A 12,139-nucleotide genomic window follows, 5' to 3' on the forward strand; every position below is an offset into this window, starting at 1 on the left:
CCGGTAGCGGGTTTGAGCTGGTTGAGGATTTGCTATCGTAGTTGAGCAAGGTGACCGCCGGCGTTTGCGGCACCGGACTTCGTCTTTTGATTCTAAACTTTATTCTGTATATTATTGACCCTGTGGTCGTGTTCAGACTTCCTTAGATGCTCGTGACTTGTGACACCCCGGTCGGGCTGTGTTGGGTCGTATATATATCGATTGTTATTGTCATTAAGTTGTATTTATCTAATCATTTATGTTTAAATTTTTTTGAAAGAGGCGTTGTTGTTCTGTTGGCTGGCCTTGTCTTCACGAGAGGCGCCATCACGACCGGGCTGGGAAATGGGTCGTGACAAGTTGGTATCAGAGCCTAGGTTACTAGGTCTTGCGAGTCATGAGCAGGTTTAGTAGAGTCTCGCGGAGCGGTATTGGGACGCCTGTATTTCTCCTCGGGAGGCTGCAGAACCTTTAGGAAAACTTCCCATTCTTGGAATTCTTGTCGTGCGTACTTGATTCAGCTTTAGATAACTCTTGAAATTCCTTCCACACGTCTGGATGCGCACGCGAGCGCTCAGTATTATATGTGCCTTGATGGTTTGTGATTCCCCGATCAAGGGGCGAGATGTGATCTTCGTGAGTATGTTGGGCCAGTCTGGAGGACTTGAGGCCGGATCTTTGCCTATGGCTTGAGCACCGAGGTGCTGATTGTGTGAGCAATTGCTTTGAACTTATATGTTCGGTATTGTCCCTATTAGCCGGAATGGCGGTTGGATATCTATGTGGTGAGTATGTTAGTACTGCGAGATGTATCTGTATGACTTGGTAGTGACGAAGAAGCCTGTTGGGTAATAGATGAACTGTTAAGTGTTCGATTCCTATGGTGATTTGATGTGTAGCCCCGAGTTATGGGCGTTTGGAGAATATTTTTGTGTCTCCTAATTGGGAGTGAAGTGCATTACATGTGGCGGTATGAGTTCAGACTCAGGAAGACTAAATGACTAGGTAACGTATATGATGGTGGAAGGTGTGCTGGAATACTAAGTTGAGGTGGAGCAGGTGGGTTATCTCCTGCGGAGTGTTCTTAAGTGGTATGATCCTTATGCGTATGTTAGAAGATCTCAAGTGTAATTGAAGGGTACGTGTTGAAATTTGAGAATTCGGGTAGCTTAAGAAAGTAGACTCAACTGATGTGGGAGTGAATGCGAGGTTTGCAGAGGATTACAGTACTAGATGATCTGTGTTTTCGCAAACTAGTGGATGATTTGAGTTTAATCTCACTATGATATTGTGGCATCATTAGAGTAAAAGTATTATGGGTTATTGAGTGTGTCCTGATATATGGCTTCGAGCCAAGTTGGGGAGGCTGCTGTGGATTAGCTGATTGCACGGTTATGTGCTATGTTGGTTCCGATTTGAGGCATGCTGGCGAATCAGTTCTGGTTGCAGAAATTGAGCCGAGGATGGCACGAGTGAAGCAAAATTTTGACAAAGGTTATATGGTGCTTCGTAGATGTGAGAAAATAACAGGATGTCTTAAGCTGTTGTTCGTAAAGAATGCTCGGTGCATGGAGCAGGAAGATGTTTGTTTGTATTGGGATGAGGTCATATCCTGCGATGTCAGAGTGCTATTGAGGCACGGGTGGTCATGTTCGTTTGATCAGGTGAATTGCAGTTTGAATAAGAAGTAAATGACTCTCGAGAATGGTTTTAATGTGTTCAAGATTCTACATGTAACAACCAGGTGTCTTAAGGTTGTGTATGTGGGTAGAGAATGTGTTTTCATTGGAAAAGGTCAAGACTTGTAGTATTTTTATGTTGAATATGGGATCCTATGTATCGGTATCTGTCAAGTAATGGTAACAAATTCAGATTCGCGGGAAGTCCTTCAAGTAAAGTATTCTGGAATGTGGTATTCCTGGGAACATTTGAGAGAGTATTCAGTGGCTTATGGGTCTTAGACAGTGTGGTCTTGTGCTTGGGTCTCGTGTGGTGAGCCTGGGTAGAGGCATTGTGGTGCTGCAGCAAGAGGGGATATCAAGTGAAAATGAATCAGAAGAAAATCTAGATAAATGAAGTAGCTTGTTAGTGGACCGAATCGGTATGGTAAGGATATGATTAATTTCTTTGTATGTGTTCGAGGTAATGAGCCCTTACAGGTATTGTGCAACAAAGTTCTTGAGTTCTGAAAGCTTGCTTAGCTCGGTTGGGATAGAAGGATTCAGTCCTGGCAGTTTAGCTCGTGAAGATGGAATAGGGAGAGAGTTCTTGTTGGGTTTTACCGTGGTTTGGAGATGTATATATCTTTCTATGGGCATGCGAAGCATGGGATGTGTAATGATTTTCTTCCAAATGGGATCAGCGGGAGTTCTTGATTAGATGAGTTACAGTTCAGTTCTGAAAGAAGTTTATAAAATTCTTAGGCAACGGGTAGCCTCAGGTAATCAAGGAAATGGTACTGCTAATTGGAAGAGATTTGACGAGAGTATATGTCTCGGAAGAAGGGTAATGTGATTGGACTGATGATACTTCGGTAGTATTGCGGCACTTTCTTGCCAAATCGACTGCTGATATCTGAGTTTGTTTGATGGCATAAGGGAATTTTAGAATATCTTTCGTGGAATGATTGGGTACTCGAGGTGTAATATGTATTCATACTGCGGAATTTGGGATCAGGTACAGTGATTCGTGTGCTATATGGAGTTGGAGACTGGGAGTTCTCAGGTACAGACTATGTAGTGGTTGTGGATCGTGTGTATTGGTACCGTTAGCGGCTATTGGGATTTGGAGGCTCGAGTGGATCTTTCTTTGCTTGGTATATTTGATTTTGGATATGATATTGGGGTGTAGACTGGCTGTCTCAGTGTTGGGTTGTTCTAGACTATTGTGCTATGGGCTATGCCGGAAAATGCGACAGGTTGCGTGGCGAGGTGCATCAGATTACGTTCTAGCAGAGTGGTTTGTATTCCAAAGACCAGCAGACGGCTGGGAAGGACTGTTTTTCTTAAGTGGGCCTTCGTGATGGATGTCAGTGCAGAGGTTTCTACCATTGATTCAGTTGCGATGTTGAGAGACTTTTCGGATGCGTTTCTTGTGGCTGGGCATGTCGCCGGGCGAGGTTGTGGATTTCGGTATTGATTTGGTGCCGGGCACCGTATCGTACGGCTCCGGCAGGAATTGTGGTAGTGGAAGGAGCAGTTTCATGCCTTCTTGGTATTGAGTTCGTTGGCAGACCGATGTGGCTGCGTATTTAGCTTGAGTTAGCTTGGTTGGTCCCGAGTTGTATTGTTGAGGGATAGGTTGATTCGATCGTTATTGAACTTATTAGTGATCTGGGGAGATCTATGAGTTGCTTTTCTGTGCTGTGAGACGCTATGATTTGTTGGATATGGGCACTTGTGGTGCGGTTCTATTGGGGATTAATAGAGAAAGTCGAGCGGGAAGAGTAATTAGGTGTTGACCGGTAAATGGAGTATCGATTGTGACCTATCGGGTTGCGTGTCATATGTTATTTGTTTCACCGTGGATGTAATGAATTGCCTTGGTTTCAGACATCAAAATGTGCGTGGCTGTCGATTTTTTATCACAGTGACTTGAGGTGCTTCATGTGTAATAGTGTTTGGATAGGATTGCGCATTGTAGCGAGGCTACGTGGAGTTATGACCTTTCGAGGTAGATTCAGGTGTTCTATTTCTATGATGTGAGACGGGGTCTCATCCTTGTGTGGTGATGGTACTGATGAACTTGAGTTATAGCTCTTTCGTCTGAGTCATTTGTCATGATTTGAGTATGTTCAGACCATTTCTTATTGGTGCGAGTATTATGCAAGTTGTGGCTTAGGCCTGTATTGAAGTGTCATATCACCAGAGTGGAGTGTTGGATTCGAGGTGGTCGTTGGAGTCATTAATGAATACGAACAGATTTGATCTCAGCTTGTTAGAAGGATAATATCGAGGTTCGGCCTGGAAATCTGTTGTGGTATTAGTCAAAAGGGAAGTGGCTTCATGAATGGTTGATCTGAGAAATGGTTACGGTTTATCGCGTGTTTTATTTATCGTTGGCAGTATATGAAAGTGTTGGAATAAGACTTTAGCTAATAAGAGGTTTTCTATCGGTATTTGGTTATTGTGGGCAACTGCTGTGAATAGAGGTTATCGTTTCGAGTGTTTGGATTATGTGGTATATCGGATGGTCTTACCTGAGGTTGCAGGTATGGGTTATTACAGCTGGTTCGGGTTTATTCTGAATATAGACGTGAGGTTCTGATCTTGTGTATGATTTCGGAAAGTGCAATGTGGTTCTACGGTTTATGGTCTANTATATATATATATATATATATATATATATATATATATATATATATATATATATATATATATATATATATATATATATATATATATAATCTTAAACCTCTGTTTTTGAAGCTGATATATTGGACACTCAGAGAATAGCATCGAGTACCGTTGCTATTGTGACTTGTAGAAAAGTTCAAACTTGACTTACTCTAGATTTTTGCTATACTATTTGTGACGACCCGACCCGTCGTCTCATGTGTTACTGCTCCGTTTTCCCCGTTTTATGCTTCTTCACGTTTCGTTATCAGTATCTGGTGTGTTAGAGTTGATTTGGAGTTGGTTTTGGTAGAAAATGAGACACTTAGTCTCTTTAAGGAAGGCCTGTTTTGGAAAAGTCAACCGGATGTTGACTATTGAGTTAGAGGGCTCGGATGTGATTTCCGGTGATTCGGTTAGCTTCGGGGGATGATTTGTGACTTAGGAGAGTGATCGGAAGTGATTTTGGAGGTCCGGTGTAGAATTAGGCTTGAATTGGCGAAGTTAGGATTTTGGCGAATTCCGGTTGGTAGGTGAGATTTTGATCCGGGGGTCGGAATGGAATTTCGAGAGTTGCAGTAGCTTAGTTAGGTGATTTTGAATGTGTGTGCAAAATTTCAGATAATTCGGAGGTGATTTGGTTGGGTTTTTGATCGAATGCGAGTTTCGGAAGAATCTGAAGAACTTAGGCTTGAAATTGATGAGAATTGAGGATTTTTGTGTTGTTGGATGCGTTTTTAGGATTGGAACAAGTTTGAATAGGGTATTGGACCATGTTTGTGCTTTTGGTTGAGGTCCCGGGGGCCTCGGGGTGAGTTCGGGTGGTTAAACGGAGAGTTTTGGGAGTTTGCATATATCTGATGGTATTCTCGCTTCTGCGGGTCTTGGACCGCAGAAGCGGAGGCGCAGAAGCGGAGGACTCACCGCAGAAGCGGTCCCTGTGGTGGTAAGGTAATTCCGCAGAAGCGGACCATTATTCGCATCAGCGGGTCCGCAGAAGCGGACGGGTAGTCGCAGAAGCGGTGTTGGCATTTTAAATGAATATCCGCAGAAGCGGGGATTTGGCCGCATAAGCGGTCCCGCATAAGCGGAAGCGGGACCGCAGAAGCGAAAACTGGACTGGTCATAAAGGGTTTTTATTGAATATTTCATCCGCGAGCTTGGTATATTTTCCTCCATTGTTGAGCGACCTTGAGAGCTTTTGGCGAGAATTAAAGGGAGTTTTGACTGGGAATCGATTGGAGGTAAGTCCCTTGGCCTAAATGCACGAGATTATGATAGATTTAACATGGAAATTGGTTGAAATTCACCAAAAAGGGGTAAAGCTAGGGCTTGAGTTTTTGATATTTCAAATTGGGATTTGATAGGTCATTTGAATTTGGGAGTTCTTGGTATGTATAGACTCGTGGCGAGACGAGGAATCCGGTAATGTGAGTTTTGTAATTTTTCGAGAAGTGGGCCCGGGGCTCGGGTTTTGCTAGTTTCGAGATTTTTGCTATTTTTCCATTGTTTCCGATTGGGTATTGTTCCCTTAGCATATTGTGATGTATTCGCTCTGATTTTGGATAGATTTGACGCGCGTGGAGGCCGATTTGAGGGGCAAAGGCGTCGCGAGCTAGAGATTTCACCGGTTCGAGGTGAGTAATACTTGTAAATGATATCCTGAGGGTTTGACACTCCGGATTTGCACATCATAGTACTGTATTGAGGTGACTTGCACGCCGGACGTGAGCGTGGGGTAGAGCACCGTTGGGGATTGTGACTTGGTCCGTCCCGGTTGTTAATTTTTACCGCGTATTAGCCTGAAACTACTTGTTATCATCATAATTTGGGCTGATTGCCATGTTTGGGCTTCGTTCCAACTATGTGAATCCTTCAGGGATTGATATCATTGTTTTCGCATTACTTTCACATTATTTGATCTCGGTCCAGGGTTTTAATAATGTTTTGCAAACTCAGCCATTTTTTCTAAGATTTGAAAGCTTAAACAACATTTTATTGACGTTTTGAACTGAGAACTATTATTTTAATATTGCCCAAGTGGCTTATGTGCATTTCTGGACTGAGCATGGATCGGGCTGCGCGCCGCAGCAGTGATATAGTGATTTCTGGATGTATGGTTGGCTCGGGCTGCGCGCCGCAGCGGTACTGAATTGATATTGAGGCCGAGGGCCTGGTTGATGCCACGAGGTGGCTTGATTATTGCGCTTGGGCTTTAGGAGCCCCTCCGGAGTCTGTACACACCCCCAGTGAGCGCCGTCGACGTTAAATATGGATGGATCGGGCTGCACGCCGCTGCGGTCATATGCATTGCATTGCACTCATGCATTGGTTCCTGGTTGTATTACGTGTCATGACATTCAGCACTCTCATTCCATTGGCATCCATGCTACTTCTTGCACCGTTCACCTGATACCCTGGTGTTATCTGTTAATGGAGTGCTGTGCCCGAGGGGCTGACTTATGTGCTGACTTGCACTATCTGTTTTGCATTCATTTGCTTAACTGTTGAGAAAGATATTTTTAAAAGAGGTTTTTACTGAGCCCAGATATTTTCTAAAGGATTTCACGGTTTTACTGTTTTTCTCAAAGGGTTGCACTGTTCTATATAGCATGATGGAGTGCCTTATGTGATTTCTTGCTGCTCAGTTATTATTTACTTTTATTGCTCACTGAGTTGGAGTACTCACTTTACTCCCTGCACCTCGCGTGCAGATGCAGGTATTGGTTACCCGGTAGCGGGTTTGAGCTGGTTGAGGATTTGCTATCGTAGTTGAGCAAGGTGACCGCCGGCGTTTGCGGCACCGGACTTCGTCTTTTGATTCTAAACTTTATTCTGTATATTATTGACCCTGTGGTCGTGTTCAGACTTCCTTAGATGCTCGTGACTTGTGACACCCCGGTCGGGCTGTGTTGGGTCGTATATATATCGATTGTTATTGTCATTAAGTTGTATTTATCTAATCATTTATGTTTAAAATTTTTTGAAAGAGGCGTTGTTGTTCTGTTGGCTGGCCTTGTCTTCACGAGAGGCGCCATCACGACCGGGCTGGGAAATGGGTCGTGACACTATTCTTTAGCTTTTAAAATTCCACAATGTCCATCCCAAGAAGGGCCTAATAGTGGACAAATTTGCTCCTTTTTTACTTTGCTTTTAAAAAGTTGAAGACTATTAATCATCTCATATGTTCTACCATTTAAGACTAGATAATAAACGATGTTAGAAATACGCCTTAGAAGCTGAAAATAGTAAAATTATTTTACTGTTTCAGCTTAAGAGTTATTTACTGCAGTAATTTAGTTGAAATAATTTTGAACTAGTCTTTAGGAGTGAACTAGTCTCTAGGAGTTTGTTATTTTCAGCAGATTTTGTGCTGATATTTAGGTCTTTTAAGTTAGTATTTATCTTATAAATTGTAGTCCAAACGTAGTAAAATAATATAGAATTTTCAGCTTCAGTTCCGTTTACATCTATTCCAGTATACTCTTTTTATTTTCCCGTCATCTTCCCTTGTTATTTCCCTTAATTTCTTTTATCAAGAACCAACAATTGGTATCAGAGCCATTTTCTTAAGAGACCTAAATAAATCTTTTCTTGAGTGAGATGGAGACTGAAACGAATTTTTCTCAATTGGCTCCTCCAGTCTTTGATGGTGAAAATTACCAATTGTGGGCAGTGAGAATGGAGACTTACTTGGAGGCTTTAGATCTTTGGGAGGCCGTGGAAGAGGATTATGATGTTCTTCCGCTGCCCAGATCAAGAGTCACAAGGAAAAGAAAACCAGGAAATCAAAGGCGAAAGCAACTTTGTTTGCTGGTGTGTCTGCAACAATTTTCACGAGAGTTATGGCTCTCAAATCAATAAAAGAAATCTGGGATTATCTGAATGGAGAATATACAGGAGATGAAAGAATTCGAGACATGAAGGTGCTGAATTTAATAAGGGAATTCGAGTTGCAGAAAATGAAAGAATTTGAGACCGTCAAAGAATACTCAGATCTGTTGCTTGGCATTGTTAGCAAGGTAAGGTTGCTTGACACTAAATTTAAAGATTCAAGAATTGTTGAAAAAATTCTTGTTATGGTGCCTGAAAAATATGAAGTATCCATAACTACCTTGAAAAATACAAAGGATCTATCCAAGATTACCTTGGCAGAATTGTTAAATACATTGTAGGCACAGGAGCAAAGGAGGCTTATGAGGCAAGATGGTATGGTTGAAGGAGCCTTGGCAGCCAACCACAGAACTCAAAGCAAGGGTAATGATGCAAAGAAAAATTACCCACCTTGTTAGCACTGTGGCAAAAAAGGTCATCCACCGTTCAAATGTTGGAAGAGGCCAGATGCAAAGTGCAAAATTTGCAACCAACTTGGTCATGAAGCTGTAATTTGCAAAGGCAAATATCAAAAGCATGAAGCAGATGCCCAAGTCGCCAATTAAGAAGAAGAAGATCACTTGTTTGTGGCAACTATTCTTTTAATCAAGAAATTGATTTTTTGTTGATTGATAGTGGTTGTACAAACCACATGACATATGACAGAAATCTTTTTAAAGAGTTCACGTCTATGGGAAATAAGAAAGTCAGAATTGGGAATGGTGATTATATTCTTGCTAAGGGAAAAGGAATTGTTGCAATCCTAACAAAGTCAGGTACTAAGAAAATTTCAGATGTTCTTTATGTTCCTGATATTGATCAAAATTTATTAAGTGTTGGACAACTAATGAAAAAAAGGATTTAAAGTATCCTTTGAAGATAAATATTGTTTCATTTATGATGCAACTGGACTTGAGATATTAAGGGTTAAAATGAGAGGTAAAAACTTCTCATTTGGTCCAACCGAAGATGAAGAATGGAGCCCAAAGAATCTACAAAGTGCAGATAATCCTCCAAAAGAGGACATATGTGAAAATGAGGCAAAGAAGTTGTCAATACTTCAGAAAAATAAAATTTGGAAGAAAGTTGACAAGCCTCAAGGAAAAATGCAAATGTGGAAGAAAGTTGACAAGCCTCAAGGAAAAATGCAAATGAAGCCGAAAAAAGAGCCAACTTATTTCATTGACAATCATGAGATGCAGCAAAATAGAAAATTGAACTCGATTTACTGCAAGTCCAAAGATCAGTTGGCAGATTTACGTACAATGTCGCTTCCAGTTAAAGGTTTACAAGGCATAAATTCAGAATTTGCAGCTTCAAAAGCATGGAGGAGTGTTAGAAATATGCTTTAGAAGCTGAAAATAATAAAATTATTTTACTGTTTCAGCTTAAGAGTTATTTACTGCAGTAATTTAGTTTGAATTTGAAATTATTTTGAACTAGTCTTTAGGAGTGAACTAGTCTCTAGGAGTTTGTTATTTTCAGCAGATTTTGTGCTGGTTTTTAGGTCTTTTAAGTTAGCATTTCTCTTATAAATTGTAGTCCAAATGCAGTAAAATAATATAGAGTTTTCAGCTTCAGTCCTTTTACATCTATTCCAGTATACTCTTTTTATTTTCCTGTCATCTTCCGCTGTTATTTCCCTTAGTTTCTTTTATCAAGAACCAACAAACACAATTAGTCCTTTTGTGTCTACTCGAGTGGTATTTGATGGAAAACAGGTATGAACAACGGAAGAAAATAGCCAGAATCACTTGCAAGTAATATAGACAACACATAATCATAGATTTTAATCAAATATAAAATCGATACTTATCTCTTGAAGCGTGACTGCGATCGCCAAAAGAGCCTTCAAGTACGAGCGAAAACCGTCCACGAGATCATCCTCCAGTTCCACAGTCGCGTCTTCTGCTGTGTGACCCGAAATTAGCGAAATTGGTGTGGGCGAATTTTTTGTAGGAAAACTGTGTAGTAAAAAACCTTGGCCTTCTTATGGAATAAGACCTCTTTATATAGCCACATGTTTTAGGGTTTAAAACCTTTTCTTAAATCTATTGGGTCTTCCTTTTCCACCAAGAAATATAATTCCATTTAATTCCTAATTATTCGGGCACAATAGGGACCGCAATATTTAATTAACGAGGCTTCCTATTATGGACTTAATCCGAAATATCCGAATTAATACTACCATAATAAATTACGAATTATTCCACTAAAAATTTGTAACTGCACTCCTCAGTTCAATATCGAAATTCTTCCATTAAATCTTATTTAACTCCCCATGTTCAGATTCAGATACTAATCAAATAAATTAAATTACTGACCATTTTATTTATTGATTATTTCCTTTAGACTTTCGCTTAACTTATTTCATGTGAAGGATACAAAATCCACCTGCAGGGTTTAGACATGAAAACTTATAAGCTTTCATAAAGGTGTATCATCAATACCGAGACATGGATTCCTTCAACTAACTATTACTTTGCCAATGTATATCATCATTGTCCAATTTACCAGGCATATTGACCTACAAAAGAATCTCGTCTTTTAATAAATCAAAACAATGAATAATATATACAACTTTAATAATTATATCAAGATCAAGAGTATAAGTACGTTTAGTGGCTGGAGAAGTTATTTTATTAAGTCAGTATAAAATACTTATCTCTACTTGGTCCGTTCAATACATGCAAAATGTACTAGCACAAGAAGTCGGAATTAAACCATTCCCAGAATCAAGATAAATTATTTTTAATCTTGTGCTACAATCATTCTTGATGGTTTGTCCAATTCCATCATTATATTGTGAACATGTTCTTTATACTTATAAGAACCGATGATTTAATCTTCCGTGTATAAGCTAAACTCTATACACTAAATCATCTACTATATAAGTAAAGGACACAAACGAATATATAATCTATTTAAAACTTTATTAAAATTGAGTAAATAATTGTTCCATAATAAATACTATATCTAAACCAAAGTCCATAGTTAATAGTATATCGCACTTAGACTTTTAACCATGACAATTATTAGAATATACAATATCTAAATGCATCGTTAATAGTATAAGCCTTAAAAATCTCCCACTTAGACTCACAACTATGCATCTATAACTTTCACAGCTATCCTTTTGCATGACTATTAAAAGTCTCTGCCAATAAACTTTTGCTAAGTAGAATTTGCCAAGTTATTTTCAAATGCAATCTTTGTCTAGTAGTGCTTTATCGTAACTAACTAGTTTGTTATTAAGCTCTTCAAGATCTTGTTATGAAACTCTCCATGAGTACATACCAAACTATGATTTTCCTTATTATTCTCCCACTACGACGAAGTACTACTAATATTATCTTTATTACCTTTCGGTACTAAAATATTAATGACTTCTTCCTGCAGTGTTCTCTGCTCAACATCACTCCCACTACTTGGAGGTAGTAAATTTCTTTTTGTCTATAAACGTTTCTCCCTCTACTTAAATGCAATGGAACGTCAATTCTGACATATAGAGTTGTATGTTCTTGAGCGTTTGAATTTTTAGATGATTCATTTGTTATTTCTTTACTTAGTTCATGTAAAACTAGTTTACCTCTAGGAAGATAATTTATTAAATAATCCTATTATAGAGAACTGATATTTGTGCTAACAATTACCTTCTTTTCTTTAGGAAAATAATATAAACCTTTCCCTTGGATATCCAATAAAAACGTAAATTCATCCTTGATTTTATCTTATCCGTTTTCCCTTTCAGTATATATATTGGACAATTCCATATTCGTGCCGCAGACCGGACTTACGTTAAGTCCACAGTTCTATGGGGTCCAAGATACTGACTTAGAAAGAACTTAAATCAGAATGTAATTGCAGTTTCTAAGGGATATCCATAACGAAAAAGAAATAAATCAGAATAACTCACCATTAATCTAAACATCTCCATAAAAGTCATATTTCTT

The sequence above is a fragment of the Nicotiana attenuata genome, unplaced genomic scaffold (genome assembly GCF_001879085.1).
Source record: "Nicotiana attenuata strain UT unplaced genomic scaffold, NIATTr2, whole genome shotgun sequence".
In the NCBI taxonomy this organism is placed as follows: domain Eukaryota; kingdom Viridiplantae; phylum Streptophyta; class Magnoliopsida; order Solanales; family Solanaceae; genus Nicotiana; species Nicotiana attenuata.